The sequence below is a fragment of the Vombatus ursinus genome, unplaced genomic scaffold, assembly GCF_900497805.2.
Source record: "Vombatus ursinus unplaced genomic scaffold, bare-nosed wombat genome assembly UNPS02014810.1, whole genome shotgun sequence".
NCBI lineage: Eukaryota > Metazoa > Chordata > Mammalia > Diprotodontia > Vombatidae > Vombatus > Vombatus ursinus.
Window position 1 is genome coordinate 49,752,733 of NW_020954588.1, and position 21,413 is coordinate 49,774,145.

The window sequence follows — 21,413 nt, forward strand, 5'->3', positions numbered from 1 at the left end:
TGGTACACATCAGCTTGTTTGGTGTCTGATGCTTTGAAAAGAGTCGAGGTTCTTGTCCTGGCCTCTTTTTTCACTTTCCCTCATTCACTAATTTTGAAAGGTGAGACTGGGGAGGAATTTCAAAGTTAGTCTGTTATGGGAGTCAGCCTGACATCATTGGAATCATGCTGATTTGGGAGTCTGGAGAGACAGGCTGCATCTGACCTGCCTTTGATGGTTTCTTGTTGTGTGTGTGTCCTTGGACAAGTCAGTCAACTTCTCTGAGCCTTCATTTTTTCAACTGTCAAATGGTCAGTCACTCAGTAAGCATTTATTATGCACCTACTCTATGCCAGGCATTGTGGATATAAAAAATGGTAAAAGAGAGTAGTCCCTCACCTCAAAGAGCTCACTGTCACAAGGAGACAACATGCAGAAAGCTACATAACAAACAAGAAATAGGCATCGATGGAGGGAAGACACCAGAACTAAGAGGGATTGAAAGGGAATTAAGAGAGAAAGACTTCCTATGGCCTGTGGGATTTTAACTGGGATTTGAAGGAAGCCAGGAGGTAGAGATGAGGAGAAAGAGCATTCTGGGCATGTGAAGCAGCTAGAGAGTCCCAGCAAGGAGCCTAGTATCCCTGGGTCAGAGAGTGTGAGGGGATAAGAGAAGCTATTTATAAGGTGTAGGAAGACTGGGGACTCCCGGTTATGCAGAGCTTTGCAGGCCAAACAGGTGGTGGGGAGCTGGCGTTTGTTGAGTGCTGGGGGTTGGAGGGGGCTACATGGTTGGCCCTGGTCTTCAGGAAACTCACTTTGGAAAAAGTGATTTTGGTGATAATAATACTTGAGTATCAACCTATCATATCGTCATTATTATAAGGTTGAAATGAGAGATGGATGTGATATACTTCGCAAATCTGAATGCGCTTTGTAAATATCAACTCTTGTTAGTATCTTCACCACTTCTGGATAAGCAATTTATCAAAGCTTTTTTAAAGTATATTTTTCATTTGAAAATTTTCAATTAGAAACTTTCTCTTGATCTTATATCTATTAAGCCTCTATATCTTGTAAATTTTATAGTTACCCAGGACTTTGTGACCTCCTGTAATTTTTAAACATGTATTTATTGAATCTGAGGATTAACCAGGGTTTTGTGAGGTCACAGAATAAGAGAAACAATTTATGATGCTTGGTGGTAGTTGGGAGTTGCACTGGGTGACTTTTTTTCTTATGTAGGGGTATATTTATTCTAATGGGATATGACATGTATATGGTCTGAAGAAAACAAGGCCAGGGACATCAGTGAGTTAGAATGTTCAGTGAAGCTGGATTTGTGGCTATGTCTTGATTTTACCTTGACCTTAAATGAAGTTTGAAATGGCTGGGTGTAGTTTTTAGCTATTTGTGGTCAGGGGCCAGTTGTTGGTGCTAATAAAGCTTGATTTTGTATACCCTTGACTGAATTCTGTGGTTTTGAAATCAGGAAACTGACTCCACATCTTGAAAGTATTTTTTCAGAGTCATAAAGGAAGTAATTTGGAAGCTTGTTTATCAGGTTGTGATTTCCTGTGGTAGTTTTAAGATATGCATTAGTAATGCTTTGAGTTTGAAGCCACAGTCAGATGTGAAAAAGAGACCCACCTCTATCCCTAAATGGGAAGTGGGTTGTCAGGCTTTCTCGAGACTTTGTTTTAGGATGAAGAGTCATTTGTTGACAGTTCTGAAGATTAGACCATTATAACCTATTTCCTGGCTCCGAGTGCAAATGGACATGTTTGGGATGTGTCTATTGGGAGCCATTATTTTGAATTTTCTTAAATATTAATGCCATTGAGAAAGTTGTGCCTAGAGATTCATGGGAGCAGTTTGGAGTATGCTCTCCAAGGGTTCAGTCTTCCTGTGTGATACAGCTCTCATAGAAGAGCAACAGTTTCAAGTCAGACTTCCCCAGCAAAGGGTGGGGCTCCCAACCAGAAGCTGCTTTTGTTCTGTTTTCTACTCCCTTTTTTATCTCAGACATTATTGTGATTTGATCAGCTGAAAAAAGTCTAACTGGTTTAAATATGTGACAAGTAGCAGGACAGATGAATTCTGAATCTTAGGAGTGTTTTTGAAGTCCTTTAGCTTCTTTTGAGCTGATTGAGCATTTAATGCTTTCAGTCCTGGAAGAAATACTCAAAATTCCAGACGGAATCATGGCCAGATGTTTGTCATTGCTACCACATGAAGATCTCAAGTATGGCAAATAAGCTGCCTTAGAACTTATTTTTGTCTGCCCTCAGAAGAGAAAGTTAGTAATTCAGCATCTAAAATTTGAAGATAATAGAGATGGTTTTTTTTTTTTAAGAAAGCTAGTTAACATTTCTAGTATAAACAGATTATTTAATCCTACCATGGCTTTTCAAAACATGCTATTTTGTTGGGGGACTTGGTGTCTTACTTGAACTTTGCTGCCCAGGGATGTGGCGACATTGGGTGGTGCATGGTAGAAGTGTGGATATTTTTATTCTTAGAGAGAGAGGGGTGGGGAGAGAGAGAAAGAGAGTCAGAGGTGAAGATGGAGGCACCTCTACCGAGAGGGAGAGAAGAGAGAATGAATAGAGACCCTTATGTGGGTGTAAAGTAATTCTGGCCAATGAGGAAGACATTAAAGCAAAATGAAAAGAAAGAAGGAAATCACAGTAGCCCAGTCTGCACGAATTTAGGTACAAATCTGAATACATGGTGATTATTCAAGGATATTAAAATCTCTAAGTGTGGTTTTCTAGACGCAGCCTTTGTTGTTGTGGTTGCACATACTCTCACCACAGATGCTATCTCATCCTCATCTTCTCCCTCCCTCCCCCATCCTTGTCCTCTTTCTCATCCCCCACCCCTCTCAGACTTAATTCTTTATTTAAGTTTCTGTGTGTTGCAAAGGGAAAGCAAAGAAGAGCTGTGTATAATTTCTTTTATTTTGCTGGCAGGTAGCAATTATCCTTCAACCATTTCCAAGCACGAACGTCTCAATTCCCAAACCACTTATATCTCCCTCACCTCCTTCCCCCTCTCTCCCTCCTTCCTTCCACCTCTTCCCAACTGGAGAAGTTGAAGCAAAAAATAAGAGCTTAGAAGAAGTAGACGGGGATTGGTGTGTGTCTAGTGTTTTCCCTTTTCACCAGTAGGGCCACAGTCTTTCTTTCACATGTTAACTATGCAAAGAAGTATCTGAGCAGTTAAATTTCTGTAGATTGTGAAGGTAATTTCTGAAAGAAAAACATTGTGCTACAACAAAAAGCATCTTTTTATCAAACATTTTAGCTGTGTTTCCTTCCTTGCCAAACTTTTAAAAATGAATGTTCTATATTTACTGCTTCCATTTCTCCTTGAACACATCCTGCAGTCAGGCTCGTGGCCCTCTCATTTTTCTGACATTGAACTCTCAAAGGTGAGCACATCCCCTGCTCAAACAGCCTTTCCTCTGGCCTCATTCTCCTTAGCTTTTCCATTGGCGGTGAATTCTCCCTTCTTCACTCTCCCTCGTTCTGGCCTTTCTTTTTCTTTCCGTTTCCTAAAAATGCATGTTGTTCAGTTTCGAATTCTTGACCTTTTGTGTTCTTGCCACGTTGGCCATAGCCAGTGTATTCATCTCTACGCTTCAGCTGCCCTTCACACCAATGACTGCCAAGTTATGCCGCCAGCCCAGACCCTTAGCGCGAGATAGAGAGGCAATGTGGTCCGGTGCAAAGAAGACTGCCTCTGGAGTCCAAGGACCTGGCTTCATGTCTCTGACGATTACTACCCAAGTCACTGAATTTCTTCTGGGTCTCAGTTTCCCATCTATAAAGTGAAGGAGTTGGACTAGATCGTCTGAGATTCCGTCCAGTTCTAGGTCTGTGATCTCACGCTCTCTTGTTATCCGTCTACACTTGGTTGTGCCACTGTTACCTGAAACTTAATATGCCTGAGAGAGAACTACCCCCCCATCCCCAAAGCCCCAAACTGACGCTCTCTTTTCCCATTTGGATAGTAAAATCATCATTCTCCTATTGCCGGGACTCCAGATCTAATTGTTACTTAGTCTTGTGTTGCCAGGTATTTGTCAACCACCTCAGAGTTACCTGGGTATCATACTCGGCATGGCCAGAATTGGAAATGATTTTATTTTTCCCCCAACCCGTCCCTCCTCAAATACCCGTTTCCATTCTTGGCACCATCCCTCGTCTTGCCAAGGTTTCTGAGGTTGGAATCGTTCCTGATTCTTTCCTATCCCTCAGTCCCCAGATCTAACTAGTTTCCAAGCCTCGCACATTCTACCGTCGCCACGGCTCTACCCTTTCTCTCCACTCCCATGGCTTCTGCTCTGCTTCAGGTCCTCATCACCTCTTGTCTAGATTACTCGTAGTTGCCTCTAAAGTGGGCTCCTTGTCCCCAGTCTTTCTCTTGTAACACTCCACACAGCTGCCAATGGATATTCCTAAAAGGAAGCTCTGCCCACGACCCTTTTCCTCCCCTACCTCCCCAAACACGTACACTCACAAATCTTCAATGGGCTTCTCTTTTCGCTAGGAAAATTTCTACAGTCTGGCCTCCCCCCCTCCCTTTCCAGTCATATTACCTCCTGCATGTACTCTCTGTTGCAGTCAGGTTGGATTCCTGCACAGGACGTGGGGTTTCTTACTTTCCTGCCTTGGTGGCTAGATCCCTTAGGTCTAGAATGTACTGCCTCCCTGTCTTTGCATTGTCTTTCTGTTCTCTTCCTCTTGCGTTTACATATGTCCTATCCTTACGGTAGAAAACAAGCTTCGTTTTTAATTTTTGTGTGAGTAAAAATATTTATCTGAATGAGTGAAAAAAATTGCTTAATTGCTTCCTGTGTGCAAAGCACTGTGCTAATGGGGATACACATAGAAAAGTCACCCAATCCCTGCTCTCAGGGAGCTCACATTCTAATGGGAGAGGTTTCAGCTTCAAGTCCTATGGAAAAGTCCCACAGTCCTTAGGGTAAAACACAACATGGCTGTTTAGCAAAGGCATTTCAATGAGTTATTGGGTTAGTGAAGATAGTGTTTCAGTTACGTTGCTACAGGGCAATAATGAAATTGGTCATTTGCATAAATATTTAACAATATTTCTTCATGAAAAATTTGAATTTTTTTTAAAAAGATGTGTATCTAGTAGAACAAGAGGCAAAATGGAATAAAGACAAGTGTACAAAATTCCTGTGTTTGACAACATTAATGAATAAAATTAGGTTTTGTCCCTAACATAATTTCCACTGCTAGAATCGCATCTGTTTCTGCTGTTAAAGCACTGGGCAGTGCTGAGAACTTTGGGCTTTGGGTCCTTGATAGCCACATCTGTAGCCCCTGTAATAGCGGTGGCCAGGTTTCATCTCCCCAGGGATTCCTTCCTAGGATGATGGCCGTGGACCCTGGGCCACAAGCGCTGCTGGGTTGTCTCCACCATTGTCTGAGCGGTGGTGATGGGCAGTCATGGTCGTGGTTTGACTTGGCTGGAGCAGACTTCTCTGTCTCCCCCCCTCGGCGGTTCCTTTCTGCTTTGTCTCCTGAGGGCATGGTGTAAGAATCCAGATTGCAGTTTGCTGAAGATAGAGATGGCTGACCTGGACACCCTTAAGGGGAGCTTCTGGGAGAAGCCATCCAGTCAGAGGGAAGGGCCCCAGGGCTGAAGTAATCTGCCAGGATGAAGAGTGTTTTGGGATGTGATGGAGGAATCCAGATGGCAGCTCACTAAAACTAGTATCACTTCATCGCTTCCAACAAAATTTATCCCTGTGGTCATCAGGCTTCTTCCTGACGCTGAAAAGTTTAGCAGGGGAAGGGAGAGAGAGAGGAAGAGAGGGATGGAGAGGGGCAGAAGGGGAGAGAGAGAGAGAAGGAATGAAGGGAAAAGGAGGAGGGATAGGGAGAGGGATGGGGACAAGGGGAGGGGCAAGGGGGGGATGCAGGGAAGAGAAGGTGAATATAAGCTTCTTGAAGGCAGGGGCTGTCTAGCTCTGTCCCTGTAGTCCTCCCTAGCACCTAACAGAGCATGCTGTCCTGTGGAAGGCCATCCTAAGGTATCTTGCCTAAGGCAGAGCCCTATACTGCAGATGTGTCTGCCTCAGAGGAGGACTGTCCTCTCCCTCAGGAATCTGGGGTCCTGTTGGTACAGCTAAATATCAAGTTCACCCTTTTTTGCTGCCTTGATATTTTCTGGCCCATATTGAGCTTATAGACCATGAGAAACCTCAGTTCCTTTTCTTTTGAAAAATTATATTGATGATTTTTGCTTTTTATATCACATTCATTTCTCAGGAGACCCCTTCTCCAGCAAGCCTTGCCTTGTAACAGATTGAAAAAAGAAGTTTAACAAACCAGCTCACCCATCTGTTGTGTCTGACAGCCCATTGCTTTTCCAATGAACTATTGGCCAACCATGCCTCACATTTTATAAACAATTGGCATTTATTAAGTTTCATCTTAATAGATTTGGCCCATTCTGCCTGTTAAGATTCATTCATTCACAGAAGCCAGTAGTGGTCAGAGATAGGAGCAAACAGTGAGTGCTCTGAAGGCTTGCAGACCATTGACAGACGTATGAAAGTAGGCTTTAGATCACTAACAGTGACAGAGACACCCAGCCCAAGAGTGTTGGCACCTAGGTTATTGTCAGCTCCCACTCAGCAAACTGACAAAGGGGACAAAAATGGGAATAGTTGTGGAGGGGGGGAAGGGCGGGGAAGACTGGCCTTTTAGCTCACTGGTGGCCGTGCTGGGAATCACTTCCACCATTTTGAAAAGCAGTTTGGAAATACGCAGGTAAAATGACTCACATGTCCATTCCTTCTGAGCCAGACATTCCCCTACACTACAAGGGATAAATCCCCCGAAGGTCAGTGACAAAAAGATCAGTTACGTTTTCACCCAGATATCTCTACCAGCACTTTTTATGGAAGCAAAGAACTGGAAACAGAGGCTGTGCCCATCGATTAGGGAATGGCCAAGCACATTGTGGCGCGTGAATATGAAGGATTATCAGAGTCCTGTGAGACACAGTGAATTGGATGAATGTAGAGAAACATGGAAAAACTTAGATGAACTGATGCAGAGTGAAGTGAGCAGAGCCAAGAAAACGACATGCAAATCGTGTAACACGATTACAGCCACCTCAGTGGGAAGAACGGCTCCAAAGGAATGAGTGTTGCAAAGAATCCAGCAACAAGAAGGGAGGGGGCAGCTGCTCCTTTGGAGAGAGTGGCAGGGGCCCACTAGTACAGAACAGTGCACGGAATTTCAGACTTCTTTAGATAGATTGGTTGGTTTTCCTGAATTTTTTTTCTCTTCTTTTTTAAAAAAAATTATTTGATATAAGGACTGGCTCTCTGTGGGGAGAAGGATACAGGGGGAATCTGGGTGATAAAAAACAAGAGACATCGACAAAAATCTGTTTGTAAAAGATTCATTGACTCACATATTTATGAAGTGCTTTCCGTATACAGAGCAGTGCCAGAAGTGTTGGGGAGATAGAAGGTTTAGAAATGGTGCAATTCCTGCCAAGAGGTCTTTTGGGGTCCCAGTTCTTTCAGTTCCAATCGTCATCTGAAAATGTGATATATATGCCATCTCTAGCTTCATTTAGGTAGATCCCGGTATACAGTATTTATGGGAAAGTAGGAAGTGCACTGGGTTGGGACCTTGCAACCTTAGAACATTTCTGAAATGGCAGAGACCTCCTTGGCCATTCAGTCTAACCCAGACCTGAAAAGGAATTGGAAGACTGAATGCCCGGGAATCCGCTCTCTGCCTCCTGAGGTGTCCCTGTACTTTTTCACATGACTGGCTAGGAATGTTTTTCTCACATGAAGCCCATCATTTTACCTTCTAAACCATCGCGCCCAGTTCTGCTATAAGTGGCCAAGCAGGTCAAGTAAGTGGTAATTTCTCCAAAGCAATTATGTTCTCTTGTTTTATCTACCTTTTTGACTCTGAGCCTCAGTTTCCCCATCCTTAAAACGAAGGGATTGGAGTAGATCATCTCTAGGTTACTTTCCAGCTCTAGCATTCTGTGATTTTCTATGAGACTGATTGTGTATCTAATAATTTACAATAGAGCAAGCAAGGCCTCAAAGCAATCCCAGCAGATACCAGCAAGTCCATACACACTAAAGCTCTTATAACAGTGAGCATTTCTTAAGCACTTACTGCTTACTAAAGTGCCAGGAACTGTGCTCTGAGTTCTGGGGATACAAAGAAAGACCAGAAAAACCCTAAAAAACCAACCCCTGCTCTCAGGCTCCTGTTCTAATGGAGAAGACAACATGCATACAACTGAACAGACCAGATAGAGACAGGCTGAGTTGGAGATGGTGATAATGATGATGATATTGGCTAGCATGTATGTTCCACTCTAAGGTTTGCCACATGCTTTACATAGGTTATTTCTTTTGATACTCACAACCACCCTGTGAGAGGTAGGTCCAGTTATCATTCCTGTTTTACTGATGTGGAAACCGAGGCCCAGGGGGAGTTAAGTGACTTGCCCAGTGTCACACACACATATAGTGTGTGTCTGAGGCAGGATTTCAGCCCAGGTCTTCTCATCTCCAAGTCCAGCACCATCCCCTGGCACACCCAGCTGCCTCCAGGGCAAACGTAGGATCAGGAGGACCAGGCTTCTGGACGACATTTGGAGGAAGCCAGGGAAGCAGGGAGGCAGAGACAAGGAGAGAAAGAATTTGGGCCCAGGGGAGAGCCAGAGTTAGAGTTAGCTTGTTCCTTCCTCAGAACCGATGTCCTCCTATTTGAGGCAGCTCCACGTGTCTCACTGGCCTTTCAGGGCATCCACTGTATTAACTCTGTTACACCATTCTGTGTTGGGGATTCGTGACTTGTCAAGTGAAGAAGGTAGATTTGTGTCTTTTCCAAACAGACAGGGAGTAATCCATTTTAGAAAGCTGTTCACTAGAAATGGTTAAAATGGTTAAGCTGGGGTGCTTATGGGGGAGCAGCTCATTATTCCCTAACAGACCAGAACGATCACAGTGGAAAGAGCCCTGGCTCTGGGGTCAGAGATGGTGGTGGTTGTTCAGTCATTTTGGTTATATCTTACTCTTCATGACCGCATTTGGGGTTTTCTTGCCATAGATACTGGAGTGCTTTGCTATTTCCTCTCCAGCTCCTTTTACAGATGAGGAAACTGAGGCAAACAGGGTTAAACAGGTTACTTTTGACACTATCAGTGTGATTTTGGGCAAGTCATGGCACTTCCCTGGGCCTCAGTTTCCTCATCTGTAAAATTGAGGGCATACTATCTGGCCTCTGAGATGCCTCCCTGCTCCAGTTCTAGAGTCCGTTTAGATTAGAGAGCTCCAGATTTGTAGGTGACCTCAGCAGTTATTTTGTCTGATTCCCATGGAGGTTTTGTTGTATACAGACATCTCAGAACAGTTAAGAGAAATAGCTCTATGTTTTCTTCCTAGTCTCTGAATATTTTAGGAACACATATGCTATTTTTACGTTCTATTTCTAATGATTAATGAAGAATAGAATTGTTTTCATGTTGTTTGATGAAGAAAGTACATTTTTAAAAAATTGTATCCATTCCTTCGACTTCTCTGAGGCCCTGAATGGGCCTTAGAGAGGAATTCTATTTTTGGAGGCTTCGTGACTACTCACTGAAGAGCAAAAATAAGTTGTTAGGCGGATCTAAAATGTGGTTATAGGCGTGTTTGTGAGAACAATTGTACATAAACGTATGCTCAGTGTGTGTATAATTTTGTGTTTTCCTCAACCCACTCTCAGTCTGTCATAGTGGTGTGTAGAATTATAATTTGTGATTCCCATATATTTTTGTTGAATTGAGGAGTTTATGATTCTAGACCTATCCTGATTGCAGTGAGAGGCATATGAGAGACATATCTTTCCCCACCCATTCGTGTGTTCTGTCTGGCATTTCACCATGTGGATTCTGTAATGTTTACCTTTCTTAAAAGTGTCAGCTTATGGCAGAGGCTGGTTTGTGGATGGCCTACCATTGTTCAGTAGTTTCAGTTGCGTTCAACTCTTTGTGACCCTATTTGGGGTTTTCTTGGCAAATATACTGGAGCGGTTTGCCATTTCTTTCTCCAGCTTATTTTACAGATGAGGAAACTGAGGCAAACAGGGTTAAGTGCATAGCCGAGGGTCACAAAGCTAGTAAGAGTCTGAGACTGAATTTGTACTCGGGTCTTCCTGACTCCAGGCCAGGCACTCCATCCACTGTACTACCTAGCTCCCCCTTGCATTTAATATGATCTTTTTTATTATAAATTGAGTGTTCCTTCTGATCATAAGAAATGCATTCTACCATTTACCTGGGCTTTTGGATATTTATAAGTTTATTCAGAATTCATTTTTTGGTCTTTATTTTGACTCTATTGAAATGGAGACTTATGTGCTTGGCATGTTTTGGCATTTGAAATGGATCCATTTACACAAATTTCAGTAAAAGAAGGGCTATCCTTTCCCATTAAAATAGTTTTCAATAAAGACACATGAACAGTTGCTTGAAGGTCATTTTGAAATTATAAACATTGTCCTTTCATTGATAATGGGTACACCCTCCAATTGAAAATCACACGTGATTTTCTCTCTGCTTTATCCCAGTATCACAGAATATGTGCTCTAATTTTAGCAGGTATGAGGAAATAGTTAATACTAACATGGCAGCATCTGGTAGTCCCCTGGGAGATAGCTGCGCCTCTAAAAGGGATGTTGGTTAATCTAAGTGGTTTCTGATAGATTTTACAAAGTAACAGAATAAAAGGAAAACATTAAAGCAAAACATTCTTGTCTTCTCTTAGAATCTGAGGGAAGACCTTTCTAGGGTCAGGATGGAAAGACACCAGCGGAGATGTGGGGATTGGGTGGAAGAGGAGAGGGGAAGGTTGGCGTAGTCCTGGAGGAGGCGGTAGCGAACTGGTGGTTGGAAGGTGAGGGGCAAGGAGGAGGAGAGATAGGGAGAACTTTTGGCTGGGCTTTGGGGCTCTTTCTGCTGTTTCTACAGACTTCAGCTGTTGTGTGCAGGAGGAATGTCTCAAAAACAGTTCATACCCAGTGTTATTAACACTGTGTACGATTTGACGATGATTGCGTCTCTTTCCTTTCATACTAAGCACTAGTAGTACACACTGGCGGCCAGTGGCCCATCGTCTAGAATTGTAAGCAGTGCTTGCTTTTAGGAGCTCAGTACAAACCCCAGAGAGCTCTCTGTATTTATAGTTGGGTAAAAGATTTATTTTTGTCTCTTTAGGAAATAAATTTAGCAAAAAAAATGTTAAGAATATGAATAATGGATCTCAGACAAAAATTTTGCTGGAATTGTGGCCTGTTTTGTGCTTTAAAAGTACAAGATAAAGTTAGGTGGACTCTACTGGACCATGAAGAGACACCTAAAAAAAGCTGATTAGTAAAGAGAGGGCTAATTCTTGAAGTTTGCTAATAAGATAGGCTGATCATCTTGGGACTTCCTGAAAATGTTCGCTCACTTGGCTATTGGGTGCCAGGATGGAAAGGTCTTTAAATGCCATCTTCTTTTGGTGATCGCATCAGCTCCCATGGGTGTCATTCTGGTTATGCAGGTTATGTAGAAATCCCACTCCACCCTCTTCCCTGGGCCTCAGTCCTGCCAAATCATTAGACATTTCACAGCAGCAGCAACAATAACAATAATAGCTAACATTTACGTAGCATTTTAAAGTTTGCAAACTATTTTACAGTTATCTCATTTTAGCCCCACAACAACCCTGGGAGGTAAATGCTCTTATTATCTCCATTTTACAGCTGAGGAAACTGAGGTAGAAACTGAGGTAGATTTGCACAGAGTCCTGTAGCTAGTATATAACTGAGCCTGAACTTGAACTTAGGCCATCTTGCCACCAGGTCTACTGCTCCATCCTTTGCACCACTTATCTTTCAAACTAGATCTCTCTGAGACATCTCAGACTCTGATACATCCAAAATGGAACTCATTATCTTTTTCTCCAAACCCATCTTTTAGACTTCCCTATTTTTGTCCAAAATACCTTAGCAGTCACTTCTCAACCATCTCCAGATCATGGCACCAGGCCTGTCCTCTCCCTTCATCCCTGTGCCCCTGATTGGTAAGCATTCCTCTTACTTTTAAGCTCTCTCCATGCCTTGCAGGAGCTAAAGCTCCACCCACCCCTGCAACCCTGGGTTTTCAAAAGGTGGCTCAGAAAATAATAATCAAATATAGTCAGTCCTCAACTTTTGCTGGGATAACATTCCCAGAAAAACGGCACAAAGTAAAAAACGTGAATGTTGATACGTGGAACCTGTGAGAAATAGGGGGTTAGGTTTCTGCAACCACCAAAAACTATTAAAATATCTCTGTTGCTAGAGATTGCTGAAAATATCCTTTTCTGTATGCAGTTCTTTTTTTAAAATTAATTTATTTTTAGTTTTCAGCATTCACTTCCATAAGATTTTGAGTTTTAAATTTTCTCTTCCTCCCTCTCCTTTCCCCCACCCCAAGATAGCAGGCAGTCTGATATAGGCTCTACATATACATTCATATTAAACATATTTTCACATTAGTCATGTTGTAAAGAAGAATTAGAACCAATGGGAGGAACCAAGAGGAAGAAGAAAAAAACAAAACAACAAAAAAGAGCAAATAGTCTGTTTCAGTTTGCATTCAGACTCCAAAGTTCTTTCTTTGGATGTGGAGAGCATTTTCCATCATGAGCCTTTTGGAATTGTCTTAGGTCCTTGCATTGCTGAGAAGAGCCAAGTCTATCAAAGTCAGTCATCTCACAATATGGCTGTTACCGCGCACGATGTTCTGCTGGTTCTGCTCACTTCACTCAGCATCAGTCCATACAAGTCTTTCCAGGTTTTTCTTGAGTCTGCCTGCTCATCATTTCTTATACCACAATAGTATTCCATTACATTCATATACCACAACTTGTTCAGCCGTTCCCCAGTTGATGAGCATCCCCTCAATTTCTAATTCTTGGCCACCGCAGAAAGAGCACTTCTTTATAGCACGATATTAATTCTAATATGTACTTTTTCTAAGACAGCAACCATGAAATAATCTACAAAATGCAGTACACAAAATAAAATTGGTAACATGCAAAAAACATTTTTCTCACTAGTAATTTCTTAGAATTGTGCCTTTTTGTTCTGACATCTCAATAAAAGCAAACGTTGATTTCAGACAATACTTATTTTTCATACACATGAAATCTATAGTACCATAAATATGGTACAGCAAATAAATTCTTAAAACTAAAACATTTTTTAACCTGGATCTTACCTTCCACATTGTTAAATGGTGGTGTGAGGGCATAGTACTGTCTGCTATACTGCTGTAAGCCTCTCTACCTTAGCCCCACTCCGAAAACCAAGGGAAAGGTTGTTGACACTTTAGTTATCATTGTCTAAAGACTCTGAGCCTGGCGAGATCTTGACACCACCCCTGACACTCTGGCTTTCATGGTTGGTGAATAGTCTCCGAGATCAAGAAGGATGCATCAGCTTAAAGTAATCTGTCAGTGACATCTACTGTGTGCTCTGTTTGAGATCCTTAGGGGTCTCAGTGTGGGAGCCTAACCACAAATGTGTGTGGTTGCCACTCCAAAATTGAAAATGAGGTTACTAATAAAATCATGGGCATGCTTGAAGTCGAGTAGAGAATGAGGACCAACTGTACAAATACTGTTCCTGGAGAGGGTGTATCAATCAACTGACTCCAGTCACTATTCCCTGTGACTTCCTGTTCCAGAATGCTCTCCCTTTTCCATCATTCCCTTACACCTCTCACAGCTGATCCCTTCTTTCTAGAACTACACAGACACAGCCTGAGTTCAGGCCTCCTCACCCCGTACCTAGACTATTCATTGGTCTCCCTGCCTCAGTCTTCTCACTCTTCCACTCCACCCTTTACACTGATGCCACAGTTAATATCTTAAGCACTGATCTGACCATGTGATTCCTATGCTCCATCAACTCCAGTGGACCTGTTGCCTGGAGGAGCAAGTATAAAGCCCTTTATTTTGCTTTTGAAGCCCTTCACCACCTGGCCCCAACTTGGCCAACCTCATTAGACATCACTCTCCATGTCTCCTGTTTGGTATTCCATCTGTCATCTGCATGCCTTTGTACTGACATCCCCCATACCGAGAATGCATTCTCTCCTTATCTTCCCCTCATAAAATCCCTCTTTTCCTTTAGGACACAGCTCAGTCACCATCTATTAGATAAAACCTTTCCACTGCTAGTATCTTCCATTTCTATTCTTTTTTTTAAATTATCTTTTGTTCTCTTTAGAGTCATCTGGCATGGCCATACATGCCTTCTCCGTCTGACTTTGAGCTGGTTGAGTTGAAATTCCTTCTTTGAAACCGTGTTCCCCATGTCTTGGGCTGTGCCTGGTACAATTCTAGGCACTTAGTACTTATGGATGGATTGAGGGGTTTACATAGGCACTTAGTACTTATGGAAGGATTGAGGGGTTTACATTTTACCTCAAGGGCAGTAGGAGACATTGGAGATTTTTAATCAGGGGAGTGATGTGACCATCTCTGCTTTAGAAAGACTTTTGTTAGCGGTATGGAAGATACATGATGAGAGGAAAGGCCTGGAGCAGGGATAGCGATAGTTTAGGCAAATGGTAAGGAGGGCCTGTGGCCATGGCAGGGGAGAAAAAAGAATGGCACCTTGAGAACCCGGCACAGTGCCTGGCACAGAGGAGGCCTGTGATTGATGGATGGGATTTCTGCCCAAGTCAACCTTTGAAAGCACACCTACTATTAAGTCACTCTGCTAAATGAAAACTCATTTATTCTTCACCACTTAGCAAACAAAATATGTACTCCTGGTGTTAGCCTGAGAGGTCACAGTCTGGCTGCACCTACCAGGGCAGCCTCATTTCCTGGGATGTCCTTTTGTATATCTACTATTTAACTAGCATCAATTATTTTCAGGTTTCTGTTTTTATGTGATCTCACCCATCTCTCCTCTCTGATCTCCCCAAATTTCATGTTATGTCCCTTCCTCCCTTCAAGGCCCAGCTCAGTTTCCATCTGTTTCATGAAGTCTTCCAATTTTGTCATCCCCATTCTGCCCCTCCCCTCCATGCAAAAGTGATTTCTTAGATTTTGCTTGGATCTAAGTTTTACATTTGTTTTTTGTTAAAAAATATTTTGATTATTCTATCTGTAACTCCCATCTACTGGGGAAAAAAAGAAAGAAAGAGAGAACTACAGAATCCTTGTATCCCATAAGCACAGTCAAGCATCCTCCAAGACACTTAGGCTTGAAACTGTCATCCTGAGCCCTCGCTCTATCACTACCCATCCCCCCCCCTTCCCCAGCAACTTGGCCAATCTTTTGCCACCTTTGTGGTCTAACAGTTTCTTTTGCTCTCTCTTCTATCCCCTGACACCACCACCATTCTGCTGTGGCTCCTCATCACCGCATGCCTGGACTATTGAAATAGTCTTTTGGTTGGTTTCCCTGCCTGAGTTGAACGAATTGATCTTTAAAAGCACAGGTCTAACCCTATTCAGAAACTCCACTGGCTCCTTGTTATCACCTATGAAGGGCAGCCCTTCTGACTTTTCCAATTTTCTTACACCATGCAGCCCTTTGTATAACATTTGATCCATAACACTGGTCTCCTTGCTGTACCTCACACATGGCACGTTATCTCCCTACATGACGGTGTTTTCCCTGGCACTCCCTGACCCCTGGAGCTGTCTCCCTCCTCATCTCTGCCTCCTGGCTTCCTGGTCCCCTTCTCATCTCAGCTAAAGCCCTGCCTACCTCCCTTAAGAAGCCTTCCTGGCCCTCCTTAATCTTAGTACGTGGTGCCAGTTTTTCCTGTCGTCATCTTGGTGGGATAGAGTTGTTCACATATTGTCTCCCCTGTTAGACTGGGAGTTCTTTGAGGGCAGGAACTGGGGTTGTTTGTTTTTTTTAATCTGTTTTGCCCAGAACAAGAACCTAGCATTTAGTAGGTACTAAATGCTTATTGACTGACAATCATTAATTATATTCATCATTTTTTATAGCACACTAATAGTCCATTTCATTTATATACCACAGATTGTTTAGTCTTTCCTTATTTAGCCTTTAGTCGATGGGCATCTTTGCTACCACAAAAGTGTCATAAATATTTTGGTGACTATCCAGCCTTTCTGTTGTCCGTCACCTCCTGAGGGTGTATGCCTATAAGCAGAATCGATGGGTCAAAGGGGGAGACATGCTTTAGCCACTTTATTTGCATCATTCCAAATTGATCAATTTCTAGCTCCATCAGCAGTGCCTATTAGTGTGCCTGTCATTCCACAGTCCCTTCAAAACTAACTGTTCCCATCTTTTGTAATCTTTGTCAGGGTTATTGTGATTTTCATTCCTCTATTAGTCATTAGAAAGTTGCTTTCATATGGTTGCTAATAGTTTGTAATTCTTCTTTTGAGAACAGTTTATTCATATCACTTATCTATTAGGAAATAGAGGGCTTTTGGATTTCTCAATTTCTGTTGCCTGTTTATCCTAGATAGCAGTTTTTTATCAGAGATATTTGATAGAGATATTTTTTTCCACCAAATGACTGCTTTTCTCATTCTAGTAACATTCATTTTATTCATGAGAAAGGTTTTCAACTTCATATAATCAAAATTAGCTTATGTCTTTAGTGATTGCCTCTATCCCATATTTTGTTAAGAATTCACTCCTTATCCATAGCTGTGAAAGGTATATATGATCTTTTTCTCTTCTGATTTTTCAGTGGTATAAAATATTCAAGTCACATGTCGATTTTGAATTTGTTGTCATTTATGTTGTAAAATATTGGTTTAAGCCTAATTTTTGCCAACTTCTTTTCCAGTTTTCCCAGAAATTCTTGGCAAATAAATTGTTTCCTAGGTAATTGATGTTTCTAGATTTACTGAGCACTGAGTTCTGTGTTCTGTTATTTCTCATTCTTCCTTGACAACCCTGTTCCATTGGTCTACTTTTCTATTTTTAAACCAATGCCAAGTGCTTTTGATTATTCCTGCTTTATATTATGATTTGGGGATCTGGAAATTAACCCTTCTCTTTCTGGCTCTCATCATTCTTAGAGCCATGCTTCTTTCTGCATTGCACCGGGTAATTTTTATGGTTATGTTTAAGCTATGAGTATGCTGATGATGTGGTTTCATTTTTTCAGTCATGTGTGACTATTTGTGATCCCTTTTTGGGTTTTCTTGGCAAAGATGTTGGAGTGGTTTGCCATTTCTTTCCCCAGCTTATTTTACAGATGAGGAAACTGAGGCAAACAGGGTTAAGTGACTTGAGCAGGGTCACATAGATATTAAGTGTCTGAGGCCAGATTTGCACTTGGGGAGATAGGCATTCCTGACTCCAGACCCGAAACTCTATCTACTGTGCCACCTAGCATGCTGGCTTGTCATGCTGGCGTGACCTAAAAGTAGATTTGTCCCAACTCCATCTTACCTGGCATCCCTTCTTTCCAGACCCCAGTAGATGGCACAGGGGGCCTGGGAAGGTCTTGAATTGTATTTTGTCTTCCATAAGCTGAAGCAGCTCCCACAGCTGTGTATTTCAGCTTCTTCCAGCCGTCTTTGTGGGCTTGTTGAATGGCATTTGAGGCTGAACATTGGCATCATGCACGTTAAGACTATGAGAATTGAAGATTTGGAAGATGCCCAGAGGAGAGTGAAATGCCATCAGAAATGCTGGTGACCTTTTAAAGAATCCAACATGTGTTCAGTCCAAGCTTCCTATTCCTCAAAGCTTTTTTTAAGATTGCCCAGTAGAATAAGAACTTGCATTGGTGTGGAGTGATTGAGTTAATCAACAAGGAAAAGTATCACGTAGCATTCACTTAGGGAGAGGGATTTTGAATTTGGCCAAAAAGGAGGAGTAGGGATTTGGGTGGGTGGAGGAGTTCTGTTTTGGCAGATGAGCTGGAAATGGGTGCATGGAATAAACAACTTGAAGAACTAAATCAAGTTGTCCCAGGAAGAATTTTCCCACAGGGCTCCAGACAAAGAATAAAGAAGTGCTTTGTTAGCCCATCCTTTGTGGCTCGTTTGCATCAAGGCAAAATATTTAATGCCACTCTTGTAAATGTAACATTTTTAACAATACGCTTTTATGTCTCAGCTTAGAAAGACTGAACAACTTTAAACATGGGATTATTCAACAAGAAAAAAATCTGTTTTACCTGTAATTTTGTATGTTATTGTTTATCATTTATTGTAGTCTAACAGTTGAGAAAGACACTTCCAAACTGGATGTTCAGCTGTTACTGTCTAAGTGAATTGTGGTGACATGACCGTCTATTTGTTTCATTTTGTGTGCTTCTAATTGTACTAATGCTTCAAAAAATTTTAGTTGGTTCATCATAAAATAAATTAAACCAGACTTTCTGACTGGATTAAGTGGACATCTGGTTCCCAAACTGTTAAAATCATATACTACTTTGGAAATGTAGTGGCCAAATGCTGGGTGGAGCTCTTGTGTTGAGTAGTGGGAATAAGATAGAGGAGGGATTGTATAGGTGAAACAGTTTGGGCAACAACCTTTTAGAAAATAAGGAATAATAAGTATAGAGATTGGCTGAAATATTTCCAGTTTCCTACTTGAAATCTCAGTCATAATTTTGGTTATGGGGCAACTAGGTGGCACAGGGGATAGAGCACCAGGGTAGGAGTCAAGAGGACCCAAGTTCAAATCTGGCCTCAGACACTTACTAGTTACATGACCCTGGGCAAATCACTTCACCCTCTTTGCTTCCATTTCCTCATCTGTAAAATGAGCTGGAGAAGGAAATGGCAAACCACTCCAGTGTCTTTGCCAAGAAAATCCCAAATTGGGTCACGAAGAGTCAGATACAGCTGAAATGACTGAACAACAACTGGGAAAGACACTTAACCTCTGTTTACCTCAGTTTCCTCATCTGTAAAATGGAAATAATAATAGCACCTACCTCACGGGATTGTGAGGATCATATGGGATTATAATCGTAGAGCACATAGCACAGTGCCTGGCATATAGTAAGTGTCATAAAAATGTTAGCTATTGTTAGCTGGTATCATTATAGTGTCTTTGCAAAAATCTGTGAGTGGAAGAGGAAGTGAGTATCCTCAACAAAGAACTTATGGGCTAGAGGAGTTTTCCTCTTGTCTTTGTGTCCCTAGCACCTAGCACATTGCATGGTACCCAGTAGGTCAACAAGCATTTACTAAGCAGTTATGGTGTGCCAGACACCGTGCTGTGTGCTGGGGATAACAGAGAAACACAAAAACAACCCCTGTCTTTGAGCTAACATTCTAATAAGGTAAGGAACATGCAAATAACTGTGTATACACAAACTGTATACAGTGTGAATGGAAGATAATTTTCTTTTTTTTTTAACTTACTAGTATTTTATTTTTTATCCAATAGCATGTAAAGAAAGTTTTCAACATTCATTTTTGTAAGATTTTGAGATGCAAATTTCTCTCCCTCCCTCCCTTCCCTCTCTCCTCCCCAAGACAGCAAGCAATCTGATATAGGCTATACATGTACAATCAAGTTAAACGTATTTCCACATTAATCATGTTGTGAAAGAAGAATCAGAACAAAAGGGAAAAAAATCATAAGAAAGAAAAAAAATCCTTGAATGCAGAAGCTGCTACAAGTCCTATGTAGTCCTGATTGTGGCTCCCCGATATATGAATTGTCTCTTTCTCGCTGCTTGCAGTATTTTCTCCTTGACCCGATAATTCTGGAATTTGGCTACAATATTCTTTGGAATTTTCATTTTGAGATCTCTTTCAGGAAGTGATCAATGGATTCTTTCAATGACTATTTTACCCTCTGGTTCTGTCCAGGTTCTTTGTTTCTTTTATTTTTTTTTATGATCATGGCTATCAGGTAGTCCAATAATTCTTAAATTATCTCTCCTGCATCTGTTTTCCAGGTCAGTTGTTTTTCCAATGATATATTTTACATTTTCTTCTACTTTTTTTATTCTTTTAATTTTGTTTGACTGATTTTTGATGTCTCATAGTCATTAGCTTCCACTTGCCCAATTCTAATTTTTAAGGAATTATTTTCTTCAGCTAGCTTTTATACTTGTTTTTCTGTTTGGCCAATTCTGCTTTTAAAGGAGTTGTTTTCTTCAGTGGATTTTTTTTTTTTCCCAATTTGGCCAATTCTATTTTTTCCATTTTTTTTTTTTTTGGTTTTGTTTTGTTTTCTTTGCTAGGCAGTGGGATTAATTGACTTGCTCAGGATCACACAGCTAATAAGAATCAAGTGTCTGAGGTCAGATTTGAATTCGGGTCCTCCTGACTCCAGGGCCAGTGCTCTCTATCCACTGTGCCACCTAGCTGCCCCGGCCAATTCTATTTTTTAACAAATTGTTTTCTTTTTTCTTTTTTTTTTTGACAGGATATTTATTAGTGTTTACAACAAACAAGCTACAGCCACTAACACCAAAATTAAATTTTAATTCCAACAAAGATGTATTTTTCAAAAGGACCATAACCTGGCTAGAAATTCCATACAAATGGACAGATTCTACCTTGACAAAATAGGAAAATGAGGAAAGATTATATAATACAGAATAGACATTCAGTTGGTTCAATCAAGATAAGATATCCCTTGAACAAAAACTTTATTTTCGGTATTACGAGTGTTTCAGTCAGTCCAGTATGTGCCAGAAACTGCATTAACGTTTGGTGGTCGTGTGGGGCTCTTTGGACTGCTCCAGAAGGGATGCGTGATGTCACCTTCGCTGGGTGAGGCTGCTGCCAACTCTTCAACGTTTGCACTAGCCATTCCATCGCCTCATCAAGGCCGGTGCCCTTAGTGGCATATGTTTTGAAAATCTGCCATTTTCGGTCATTCGGGGCATGGCGCCCGAGTGAATTGGCCATCTCTGTGGGAGTCACGGCCCGTTCCATGGCCTGTTTGTTTGCAAACACCACTAGAATCGCCTTCCTTAGCTCTTCTTCCTCCAACATGGCAATTTACTCTGACTTGGAAACTCCAGTGCAGTCTCCATCACAGCTGTCTACGACGTAAATGACTGCATCTGTGTTTGAATAATAACATCTTCAGTATGGCCTGATACTTGTCTGTCCTCCTAAATCCCAGACTTGAAATTTAAGGTTTTTGTATGTAACCATCTCAACATTGAAACCAGTGGTGGGAATAGTAGTAACAACTTCTCCAACTTGTAATCTGTACAAAATTGTTGTTTGTCCAGCTCCATCTAATCCCAAAATTAAAATCCTCATCTCCCGAGTTCCAAACAGACTGGAAAAAATATTTGAGAAAAAGCCACCCCTGGCTGTGCCGACTCCCTGATGCTTGGTGTGCGGCCCCCCGAGTCCTACAACGTCTTCTCGGGCCTCAGTGCCACCGCGGCCAATC

At 41.7% G+C, this 21,413-nt stretch overlaps 1 protein-coding gene and 1 pseudogene across 7 annotated transcripts in view; one reads left to right on the forward strand and one right to left on the reverse strand.

The window, feature by feature from the left end:
* The window catches only part of FARP2 (FERM, ARH/RhoGEF and pleckstrin domain protein 2), a 110,877-nt gene that overhangs the window by 13,995 nt on the left and 75,469 nt on the right, over window positions 1-21,413 (forward strand). The window lies entirely within an intron of this gene.
* On the reverse strand, window positions 5,381-21,327 carry LOC114053140 (annotated as a pseudogene).